The following is a 12,694-nucleotide window of genomic DNA, read 5'->3' as shown; positions in this document are numbered from 1 at the left end:
ATAGTGCTATGCTTTGTGCTGACGATCCTTGCCTATTCAAATAATAATAGTGGGTTTCAGTGAAGTCTGTGGAAGGTTGGTGAAGCAATAAAACTGTTAGCACATTTGTTAAGCTAAGCTGGGTCAGGCATTGCTTCTTATTGGATGGGGGACAACTTGTTGAAATTCCTGCACTTCAAGGGTTGGACTTAGATGATCCTTCCAGCTCTTTGATTCTATGTCTATGGCAGATCAGCCTCTGAGCACAACAGACTGATTTGAGGGTTTGAAGGAACCTTGCTTCCATCTTGGCAGAACATGTGGGTTGCATTTTTTTATTCTTTCGGTGGGTTGAGTAAGAGCAGGTCTATATAATGTCACCCTAAAACTGAAAGCTCCCCTCCCCGCCTTTTTAAGGAAAGACAGTTGCTACAGTGGCAGCTCTATATACACCAGTTCTTCTGGGCATGCTTAATTAAATCATAATTACAAAAAATATCCTTGTCAGGCTCTACAGTACTATAGGGAAAGCAGAAGACATGTAGAGGAGAATCTCATTATCAGAGATCTGTTCTCTGCAAATTAAAATTGACTTCTTCCAAATAGACTAGATGAATGGAAAAGCTGGCGTCTTTATGAATTTAGAAAGTAGTTCAAAGATACCATGATACCAGAGAGAGAGAGAAAGAGAGAAAGAAAGAGAGAAATGATTTAATTAAAGTACAAAATAGATGCTTGATTAGGAGATAAAATCTCAGGTTAAGAGATGACCCCAAAATGATCTCTAAAAGTATAGTAAACACCCACCTCCCTACCATCATCTCCTCCTTATGCTTATGGAAGGAGAATGTTTTCGCTGTTTCCTAAGCAGGATACAGCTAAGCTGCATTAATGCTCTGGCCTGATGTAATGACAGCTCCAATGAAAACAGTGTGACTAGCATAATGCTGTTATCATCACTCACTGTGGACAAACCTTTAATCCTGCTTGTGGCTCCAGACCTAAGCAGACAGTCATATGGTACAGAAATGAATACTTGGAAGGGGAATCAGAATCACAACTGCTGGCCTCAGCCCTGACCTTCATGTGTTCATCAAAGCCTGTGCAGAGCGGCTTGATCATGTACACTCCGCTATGCAGAGGCTCTGAACGTGCAGCGCATGCAGAGAATGTCGTCCGCTATGCACAAGTTCAAATCAACGCATGGAAGCTGGGGGGCAAAGCCAGCAAGGAACAAACCCCCTTTGTGCTGCCAAGAAGCTCCTGTTAATGCAAAGGTGGTTTCTCAGTGCTGCAATGTAGCACAAGACTATGTCCCTCAAACCCATGCAGAACTAGAACTGCACAACTGGGGGGAAAGTTGGGACAAGGCCTTTAGCCTAACTCCAGATTGGACAGACAACTCTTGCAGATGGTGGGCTGCAGGGTCCAAAATATTAAGGGAAGCTGGAGGGAGCAGAGAAGGTTTCCTATTGCAGTAGTTCAACACCCCGTCCCACACAACGCATGGGAGGTTCCAGAGCTGATTGACAAGAAAGCAATAGAGGGGACAGGGTTGAGGGGCTTGTCCCTCTTATCTTCACATCATCATCATCATAAAATTTTATTTATAGCCCGCCCTCCCTGGCCAGAGCCAGGCTCAGGGCGGCTAACACCAATAAAATCACAGTAAAAACATAATAGGGGGGGAAAGAGAGATAGAGAAAAACCCAATTTAAAATACAGGTTAAAAACCAATTTAAAATGCAGCCTCATTTTAAAGTAGCCGATAAATCAAGACCATAAGGGGAGGGAACTATAAGGGTCAGACAGAGTCCAAACCAAAGGCCAGGCAGAACAGCTCTGTCTTGCAGGCCCTGCGGAAAGATGTCATGTCCCGCAGGGCCCTAGTCTCTTGTGACAGAGCGTTCCACCAAGTCGGGGCCAGTACTGAAAAGGTCCTAGCCCTAGTTGAGACCAATCTAACCACCTAGTGACCCGGGACCTCCAAAATGTTGTCATTTGTGGTCCTCCACAGGGCATACTAGGAGAGGCGGTCCCATAGGTGCATGGGACCTAATCACATGTGTGTGGAATGTTGAAGAGGGCTTGTGACTCAGGAAATGGGGAAACCATAGCCGCAAACTCCCAGGGGCCGAGGCCCTTTGGGCCAGCCAATGCTTTTTTTAAAAGGGAGCAGCCCCCCCCCCCCGTTTTTAAGAGAGCGAACGCAGAGCTGGGCGCAGTGCATCTCAGGGGCTGGTGGGCTCTGCTGCTGCCACCATCCCCTGGCTTTCCCTTGTGATAGCACAATCACATACAATAATGCTTTGTATTACTGCAAATTGCTTTGCAAAGTTGTGTATAGTAACCAAAACATCATGCAAAGATGTACACGTCATTAGAAATTTGCATGAAAACATTGATAAATTTTCATGAGGACTTAAAAAAATAATTGCACACATGTGGAAATGTGGAGAACTGAATTTAAGACTAGAAATAGGAGAAATGGAAAGAAACAGAAACTGACAGATTCACCCGACCCTGATGGCCACAGATTTATTTATTTAATTATTAAAATTGTATACTGCCCTTCACCCAAAGATCACAGGGCAGTTCGCAACATAAAAATACAAAATAAGAACACAAAGAACCTAATACATAATAAAACAATAACAAAAACAATAATCTCCCTTGGCCTTTGGCATCTTAAAGGGTCCATGTTGCAGCACCTATTGTGCATATACAACTTTAGGTAATGAGCTTTAATAATTCTTATTTATATCTGTGGCTGCTTTATGGGCCTTTTTCACACATTCAGTTGCACCTTTCCATTCAATTGCACATATTCATCAAAAATATATTTGGAATTTTATTTTAAAAATGCAAATGCTGAAGAATTTTGACGGAAGAATTTTGAGGGAAGAATTCTGCATAAGCTGCCACACACACACACACACACACACACACACCTGTAACTATATCTTTGAAACACAGGTATCAAATCCTTTTATCAACTCCTTTAGTGAGCTCTTAAAGGAAAGTGCTGCTGCAATCCTTCCTCTTGGCTAATTGCTGCAACAAAGCCTTTAGCTGCTGCTGACAAATGTTTCAATAGAGCATTTTCCTCCAACAATATTCATTTTGCAGTAGCAAATTCATGGTTAAAGCAAATGTATTTATTTTTTGTAAACGAGAAAAAAAAATAGTTTCTTTTTTTATATATAAGCAATACACTCCATGGTAATGTCTGGACTGCAGGGTGCAAGTTGAGTTTCTTAATAAATGTAATACTATGTCTCTTTCTCTCTTACAAGAGCCAGCAACAGGTGTTTTAATTGTTTAAACTGATTATTGATGATTATTGATGAGTCTAAAAACAAACACAGAAAACCATCCAAGGTCAGAAAGATGACTAACAGCAAACAAGGAAGGACCAGAAATGAAACACACCACATGCAATTCCATTCTCAGTTTTGAAAGAGCTAAGCAGGTTGATAATGGAGGTCAGTAAATGTTTCTGGGCAGTCTCAGAAGGGGCTTTGAAAAATGAACTACAGTGGTACCTCGGGTTACATACGCTTCAGGTTACAGACTCCGCTAACCCAGAAATAGTACCTTGGGTTAAGAACTTTGCTTCAGGATGAGAACAGAAATCGTACTACGATGGCGTGGTGGCAGCAGGAGGCCCCATTAGCTAAAGCGGTGCTTCAGGTTAAGAACAGTTTCAGGTTAAGAACGGACCTCTGGAACGAATTAAGTACTTAACCTGAGGTACCACTGTACATCAGAATGATCCCAAACCCAATTTAAAAGCTCAGGCAAAGCTTGGACACATTCCTGATCATGTAATTGAGAATGATATATTCATCCATAGCTGTACGTTGTCCATATCACAGACTTTGTGTATTTGAAACATGGAAACTTTCATTGGTTATTTTCAGCTGGTTGCAGAGCCTAACATGGTATCATAATTCAACAAACAGCTGCTCTTTTTTTGCAGCAGCAATCCAGATCAGTATGGAATTCCCCCGCCCACATATTAATATTGAGTCTCTCTCTTTATATATAAGAAAGCACCTTTACATTCATTTTTACATCAAAAAGAACCACTGTTGGCGGTTACCTAAGGATATGCCCATCTGTTCCAATTCCCCTTCTTTTCAAATGTTTTAATACATCCTCTTCTAGCATCCCTACAAAAAGGGGGTGGTCAGTAAATGAGTTGGGGAGCTGGGGGAAGCTTTTCCTCTCTACCATCTATATGAAGCCAAATATTTTATAAAAGCAGAAAAAGAACAACTAAAGAAAGCAAGAACTAAGCTGGTAAGCGCCAGGTCTTTGCTTCTCCCACAACTGCTACCTGCGTATTTTGAAGAGTCCCATGATGTGTGATTATGGCTTTATAGCTGGTTTTAAAAGGTAGCTGAATGGTCAAATGCCACCAGAGATTGAAGCTTAAATGAGAAGGTTCAAACCTGTCAGTGTAAAAAGCCTGTTATTGTTAAATATGAAAATGACAGGGAACTGCAGTACTGGCTTTTGGGTAGGGCTGGCCGCATGCCCAGTGCAAACTCACATCTCATGACTTAATGTCCCAATCAAAGCTTCTCACGATTTTATGTGCAATTTACATGGATTTCTCAGGAGTCTCATACATTGCTACTTTAAGAGGCTTTTTAAGGCATTGAACTGACCCTGGACATCTTGCTGCATCCAGAAGTGTAGTGTCACATGACTAGCGATAACTTTGTTGATCAGGGAGAAACAACAGTGCTTACTTAAGAAAAGAAAAAGAAAATGAAAGTGGCTAGGATGCCAAGCCTTCTGGGAAGTCATACAACTGCCACAAAATCTTGAGGCTGCAGCCCTGTATTCCTCCAGGGGAATAGTCCGCAGATAACTCATTTTGATTTACTTCCGAGTAGACTTGCATAGGACGCAGGTGGCGCTGTAGGTTAAACCACAGAGCCTAGGACATGCCAATCAGAAGGTTGGCGGTTCGAATCCCCGCGACGGGGTGAGCTCCCGTTGCTGGGTCCCTGCTCCTGCCAACCTAGCAGTTCAAAAGCATGTCAAGGTGCAAGTAGATAAATAGTTACCGCTCCGGCGGGAAGGTAAACTGCGTTTCCGTGTGCTGCTCTGGTTTGCCAGAAGCGGCTTAGTCATGCTGGCCACATGGCCCGGAAGCTGTACGCCGGCTCCCTCGGCCAGTAAAGTGAGATGAGCGCCACAACCCCAGAGTCGGCCACGACTGGACCTAATGGTCAGGGGTCCCTTTACCTTTACTTTACACTTGCATATGATCACAGAGTCACTTATTTCTTGGAAGGATTATAGTCTGCTTTTCTTTCATAAAAGTGATCCAGAGAGATGAACTGAATGAAGCAGGAGCCAGGTAAATACAAAAGCAGCTAAAAAAGTTATAATCTATTTGAAACCACTAAAAAACATAAAAGCTGTAGCTCCTGTCAGCACCAAGGTTCAGAAAGGTTGTCGTAAAAACTATGTTTTGACCACAAAGCAAGCCAAGCAAAACAATCATTTCTGAATTTGGTTTGTTCCAATGACTCCTAGTTTGATTTGGTCATTTTCTGGTTCAGATATAATGACACATTATATTCAGTGCTTTTTTTCTGGGGGTACGCATACCCCTAAACATTTTGTGAATCTTTGTACTTTTGTCCATTTACTGTATTTATTTCCCCCGATTTGAACTATAAAATTGTGATTTTCTTGAGTCAAGATGAGAGTACCCCTAATCATATATTATTATTTTTAAAGAAAAAAAGCACTGTGTTAAGTTTAAACCAGGAAGTAGTTGCCCCCAATCTCCTCCTGAGGCTCATTCATGGTGTACTGAACTATGGTTTATCACTATATTCAAACTGGACCATTGTGTGCTGCTGGGACTTGCATTTGATATAGCGTGTTCTCCTTCATGGAGAGCACGTGTTGCGGTGGGGGCCGCCAGGACACTCTAAAGTTGGGGGTAGGCTAATTGATCGTTGGCCACTGATGTGATTGGGGCTTCCCTTGTTGTTGGGAAGAAGTTAATGTTGCCATTTGTTGCTTAACAGCCAGAAATGCTAAAACTCCTTGTACGAGGCTAGGGCTTCCTCTTTTCGCCCGTGCATCGGATTGCCCGTCCCCCCCTCCCTAGAATTAGGGTTGTTCGTTTTGACCTTGCTATGCCTGTCATGGGGCCTGGTAGGAATTTTGTCCATCTGGCTGATTGGCTGGGGCCATTTGGTTTTTGCCTACTGCGTAGCAAATCGTAACAACTTGTAAGGTTGCGTTTAGGCATTGGTTTATGGTTTGGTTGGTTGAGGGGCATGGATTAGCTGTGCCTGCCCCTCTAATGCTGCTGCTGCTGCAAGGGATTCCATTAAAGGTATCAGGGGCTAACTATTGCTTGTCCACACTGTCAAGGGGGCTCGGGCCATAGCAATGAGCTCCTGGTTGCATTTGGGGAGGGCTGAGGGCAGGTTCCCTGCTCCATCGCTACCCCCAAGTGTATTCCCCTTTTCTGACTTTCGCATTGTGCGGAATGTCAGTCTGTCCCCCATGGTGGGGGCAGATAGTCGCAACCAATGCCTAAGCAACCACTCACATTTTTGTATTTTAATAAAGTTGTGGCCAAAATTATGCCAAAAACCTTACACAAAAATTCTGTGTGATGTGTGAGTTATTGGGGTGGCCCTGGGGACCTTGACACGCAAAATACTTGAACCAGACATCTGGTTTCTTGGAACAATGCACCACCAAAATTATTTGAGTGCTTAAGAAATGGGAGGGGGGAGTGAACTGACTCATTATTAAAGCTTTGCAGTTTACAAAACAACAACAAAACCTGCAGCTAAAATTGCTAGTTGTTGACAGGTGAAATGTGGCATGGAAAGAGCCCTCACTTAAGATCAGCGATCTTTATTGATTTTCTAGAAACTAACTTTTATTTTAGATCAGCAGGGGTGTGGGGGAGCTTCTGGATTTTATTTTTTTGCTGTTTATTCTGTTAGCTAAACTGTCATGGGCAGGCCTGCGCTGGAATGTTTTTCCTTGCCTTCTGTTAGCCTTTCAGTCCACAGCAATGTTACATAAAGTTAATATTTGATGGAGTTCAAATGGGAGGTAAAAAAATGGTCTTCTCATCAACAGACACAATGGGAAGGTTATCCATCCATTCACCAGTGAATCCTGAAGTCTCAGAGTCCCATCATTTTTACTCAGAAGTCGCTCCCTGGGTGTGACAGAGCCATTATGTTAACTTCCTGTCTGTAGGTTGTTGATATGATAGGTGCCCACTTTCTGGAAACAACTGAAGACCGTTTGCTTCCAACAGACATTCCCTGCTGGGTGAATAGGTCTTTGTCACAAGTGTCTTTTCCGTATTGTTTCAGAATCATGGAATTGTATAGTTGGAAGGGACCTTGAGGATCATATAAACCAGCCCCCTGCAATGCAGGAATCTGCATTACAGGGATTGAACCTGCAACCTTGCATGATCAGTGCCAATTGTTTTAAATATGTCTGCTGTTCCTTTGTGTTCTTTAACCCTTTTCACTGTTTTTATTGCCTTGAAAGGATTGTGTCTGAAATATACTCAGAGTCGAGTAGTGATTTCATGCTCTTTATTTCAGCTCATAGGAACAGTGATTGAATCCCCCCTCCCCCCAAAAAAAACCCTCTGGCCTTATAGTTACACAATGAGTCCCACGTGATTGGTTGATTCTGCTGCCCTCCTGGAGCCTGATTGGGCTGCTCCTGCAGGCCAGTTGGATGCAGCATTCAAGTATCCTACCTGCCTGTTGTTCTAGTGATAGACTGATTCACTTCCTATTGTGGCCTGATTGGGCGGCTCCTGCAGGCCAATCAGGTTGCTGCCTTCTAGAATCCTACTTGCCTATTGTTCTAGGACCCAAGCTCAGTACATAACAGTGTTGAAAGCAATTAATAAATCAATGATAATAATAAATAATGATATTGCTTATTGGAGGGGCAGTGGCCATGAGCTGATAGGTACAATGTGAACACACTGAGAGGAGCCTGCATTGGCTCGGCCAGTGTGATTGTACTGCGGTTACTTCCTCAGCCCTCCCTCCCAGTAACAATGCAACAGTGACCTTCTGCCTTTAAATTAAAGGAATTAAATTGGCTTTAGCAGAAATGATTTAAGGAATATGTATGAATATGATGTAAACTTTGAAATTTTAAGATTTTTAAGATAAGATAAGGTTAAAGAGATTAAGGTAAATTGAATAATAGATAATATTAAAAGAGGGAAAGTTTATGTTGAAACAACAAATAAGATAGATTGTTAAGATTAACTATTTAAATTAAAATTGAGAAACATGGGAAGAATTTGCTGGAATAACAATTTAAATTAGAATACAAAAAGGGGTGTGTGAGGAGGTTCAAGAAATAAGCAAATGAAAAGTTGTAATCTGAGATTTGTATTTTTCTTTTTTGGTTTTTTCCTTTTGTTTTATTTTTTGCTGTATTTTTTTTGTTTTTCTTGTTCGTATGGATGAAAATTTGAATAAATATCATTTAAAAAAATAAATAAATCCAGAGTTGTGGCCTTTGATTGCTTGGCAGACTGAGGGAACCATCAGTCAAGCACTGCATGCATTTTAATGTGGCTTGTGTGGTTTTATTCTTTAAGATAGCCTGGCCAATCAGGTGCCCTCCAGACATTTTGGACTCCAATTCCCCTCAGCTCCAGCCAACACGACAAATATGAGTCAAAATAACTTTGGGTACCAGCTTGACAAGGCTGCTTTAGGAGCCAAAGTTCAAAATATCATACCCTTCAACCTGATGAAAATAGAGACGTTTCATTCCATAATGATAATTTTACTATTTATGCCCCACATGTCTTATTGAGTTGCCTAAGCACCCTGGACAGCTTCCAACATATATAAAAACATAATTAAACATTAATCATTTTTTTTAAAACTTCCCCTGTACAGGATTTCCTTCAAATGGCTCAGAGGTTGGATAACTCTATCCCTCCAACATTTCTCCAATGAAAATAGGGACACCCAGTAGTGATGTATGGAAGTGAAAGCTGGACCATAAAGAAGGCTGATCGCCAAAGAATTGATGCTTTTGAATTATGGTGCTGGAGGAGACTCTTGAGAGTCCCATGGACTGCAAGAAGATCAGACCTATCCATTCTTAAGGAAATCAGCCCTGAGTGCTCACTGGAAGGCCAGATCCTGAAGCTGAGACTCCAATACTTTGGCCACCTCATGAGAAGAGAAGACTCCCTGGAAAAGACTCTGATGTTGGGAAAGATGGAGGGCACAAGGAGAAGGGGACGACAGAGGACGAGATGGTTGGACAGTGTTCTCAAAGCTACCAGCATGACTTTGACCAAACTGCAGGAGGCAGTGGAAGACAGAAGTGCCTGGCGTGCTCTGGTCCATGGGGTCACAAAGAGTCGGACACGACTAAACGACTAAACAACAACAACAACAAAAGGAAAATTAGGACATTCCGGGATCAAATCAGAAACTGGGATGGCTTCTCTAAATCAGGGAAGTCCCTGGAGAATAGAGACACTTGGCATCCCAGTGGTAATAATGTTTGGTGTTTTTAAAATCAGAGCATCAAATAGTTCTATATCTGGGAGGCTTCCAGTCTTCTGACATACATTTGAAAAACTGCAGTCCAATCGTTTTAATGACAACAAAAGTAAGTTAGGTAAATGTTTATTTTGTAGGAAGAAGCACCACACTGACTGTATTGATAACAGCGTTCATTTGTTGCTAGAGTCTATTAGGATTGAAAACAACCTTTACGAGAAGACGTTCCAAGAAGTATGCTAAAAGATTATTTTTATGAGGCGCTGCAATTTAAGCAATATTTTATTGATTTTTGTCCCTTTTGACTTTGACAGTAATGGTGCAATTTCAGCATTGCCAGCCATAAGGTTAATAATAAGAATAAGAATGCTCAGATGCTAAGTAATGCATGCTAATGGCATTAATCAGTGCAATGCTTTTTCAGTAGAAAAGAAAGAATTCCTACTGCTGGAGGTTTTGAATATTACAGTTACTTCACTGCTTTTCTCAAAGAAAAATCATGGAAATATATTTTATTTATTTATGTTTATTAAATTTGTATATCTCCCTTCATCCATAGATCTCAGGGCAGTTCACAACATTAAAATATAAAAGATAAAAACACAAACTACCTCATAAAAACAAGAACAAGTGAATTTAACAGTAAGTTCAGATTTCTTTCCAAAATGGTTGGGTTGCCCCCCTCCCCCCCACATTTCTATTTTATTTGGCTTATTCTAACGTCTTGGGTGGGTGTAGTTTTGCATGCTGTTTTGCATTCCCCACTTTTCTGAATGGCAAACACTCCATGGACTGCTAGGAGGTTTGGTTAATGTATGAAGAGAGAGTGTTTATGCTGTTTTGCACTAAGGGCTGTATCTAGGCTTACCCCTTTTCTTTTAATTCATGGATAGACCTGGAATCTAGTGAAGGCTGCTGCTGGAGGAAAGAGAGGGAGGTGGCTTTTGCTGAGTCACCCTTCCTCCTGTGCCACCCCATCACCTCCGCTTGCCACCACGACCCTCCATAAAACATTTATGGGACATAACAGGAAAGCATAGGTAGGACGAGCTTTCAGAATTTGCCTCCCCCCACATCCTTTCACAGTCCCATGAGTGGAACTGGATTCAGTCCTATGTTTATCAACAGTGACACACATTGACTGGGCAAGAAAATAAGCAAGTGTCCAAGCAAAGCAAAAGTATGGTCTTATAGCTCCAAAAGAGAACCAATGTGGCTGTAGTGGTTAAAATGTCTCCCTAGGATCTGGGAGACCAGGTTCTAGTCCCTACTTGACCATGAAACTCTCTGAGTTATCTTGGGACTGTAGGAATAGGAGCCCTCTCAAGTATATACAATTTTATGGTCCGGCTGAGCATCAAATTCAAAATATGCCTTATCTGGCATACTATCTGGTCTTCCACCACTAGACTAGTACAACCCTAGGAGGTGTGCGCAAGTGACTAGGGATTACTTTCATAGAGTAAACAACAGGGGCTTATTAAACCCTCACCTCCTCTAGAAAAACGGGGTTCAAACCCACACCTGAGACTTCAAAATCCTCTCTACTCCCACTATACTATCTACTAGTAAAGTTAGCTAATAAAGCTCTTGGGCCCATACCCAAAAAATGTTGGCTGAACCCCTCCTTTACTAATGAACCCTCTAATTATATCTGTTATAATCTCTAACCTGGGCCTTGGAGCAATCATTACCAATGCCAGCTACCACTGGCTTCTAGCCTGAATTGGACTAGAACTAAACACCTTGCCATCACCCCAATTTTAGCCAAACAACATCACCCACGAGCTACTGAAGTCATGACTAAATACTTGATTATTCAAGCAACAGCCTCTACCATTATCCTATTCTCAGCCACCCTTAATGCCTGACACACAGGAATCTGAGGCATTACTCAGTTTACCACACACCCAACCCCTATTACGCTAAGAATCACCCTAGCTATAAAAATGGGACTAGCCCCAATACACTTCTGACTTCCAGAAGTTATACAAGGGACCACCATAACAACAGCCTTAATCATTACAATTTGACCAAAATCATCACCAATATCTTTATTCTACCTAACCGCCAACTAACTTCCAACTTCCAACAACAATTCTATTCTTACTAACCATCACCTTAACCCTAGCTGGAGGTTGATCTGGCTTAAACCAAACCCAGCTATGGAAAATCATAGCATTTTCATCCATCGCCCACCTTGGATGAATAATTATTATTGCATCACTATCCCAAAACCTACTTCTCCTAACCCTTTTAGCCTACCTACTAATTACCTGCTCTGTATTCCTGGAGGGGAAAGAGAAATATGTATGCTACCTTGAGCTGCTTACAGGAAAGATGGAATTCAAATGCAATACACAAACAAACAAACAAATAAATAAAATAACATTTATCAGTCATCTGCAAAGAAACACCATCACCCTTCCATGACCGGATACAGACCATATTTGCCTGGTTTGACACTGGCAAGTAAAGTGTGCCATAAATTTCTGTCTCTTTGAGTACCCAACAACCAGCAGAGGTCAATAAGAAGCAAGGACCATCAGTGCGGACCTACGTATTTTTCGCTCCATAAGACGCACCTGACCATAAGACGCACCTAGTTTTTAGAAGAGGAAAGGGGCAAAGCCCTGTTTTTGGGAGGGATCAGCTCACAGTTGTGCAGCTTCTTTTGCAAAGGGGAAAAGCCCCCCCCCCCCTTTTTGAGGATCAGCTCACAGCTGTTGAACTTACTTTGCAAAGGGGAAAAATTCTGTTTTTATAGGGGCCAGGGCCAGAAAGGGAACCAGTGACCGACCACACATTCGCTCCATAAGACACACAGACATTTCCCCTTACTTTTTAGGAGGAAAAAAGTGTGTCTTATGGAGCAAAAAATACGGTATATAAAAGCCTTGGGAGAAGATCACCTGACATATCCAAAGTGGCCAGTGTGGGGATGGAGTTTGGGGACCACTGGTGCAGGCAACGCTGAGTTAGACTGGTCAGTAGCTTGACTCAGTATTGGCAAATTCCAGTTTCCCTATCTTGAAATTCTAAATTGCAGTTTATTCAGGGAATTGTAGCATGGGATCCTCCTTGTTCATTTGTGGCTAGCTTTAAGGTGTGTGTGTTTTAAGCATCAAAGGGTTGCAGGGGGCAAT

At 42.0% G+C, this 12,694-nt stretch overlaps 1 pseudogene; it reads left to right on the top strand.

The window, feature by feature from the left end:
- Window positions 1–11,183: 11,183 nt before the first annotated feature.
- LOC128417305 (NADH-ubiquinone oxidoreductase chain 2-like) lies at window positions 11,184–11,981 on the top strand (annotated as a pseudogene).
- The last annotated feature ends 713 nt before the right edge of the window (window positions 11,982–12,694 follow it).

The sequence above is a fragment of the Podarcis raffonei genome, chromosome 7 (genome assembly GCF_027172205.1).
Source record: "Podarcis raffonei isolate rPodRaf1 chromosome 7, rPodRaf1.pri, whole genome shotgun sequence".
In the NCBI taxonomy this organism is placed as follows: domain Eukaryota; kingdom Metazoa; phylum Chordata; class Lepidosauria; order Squamata; family Lacertidae; genus Podarcis; species Podarcis raffonei.
This window is presented reverse-complemented; position numbering and strand designations above follow the sequence as displayed.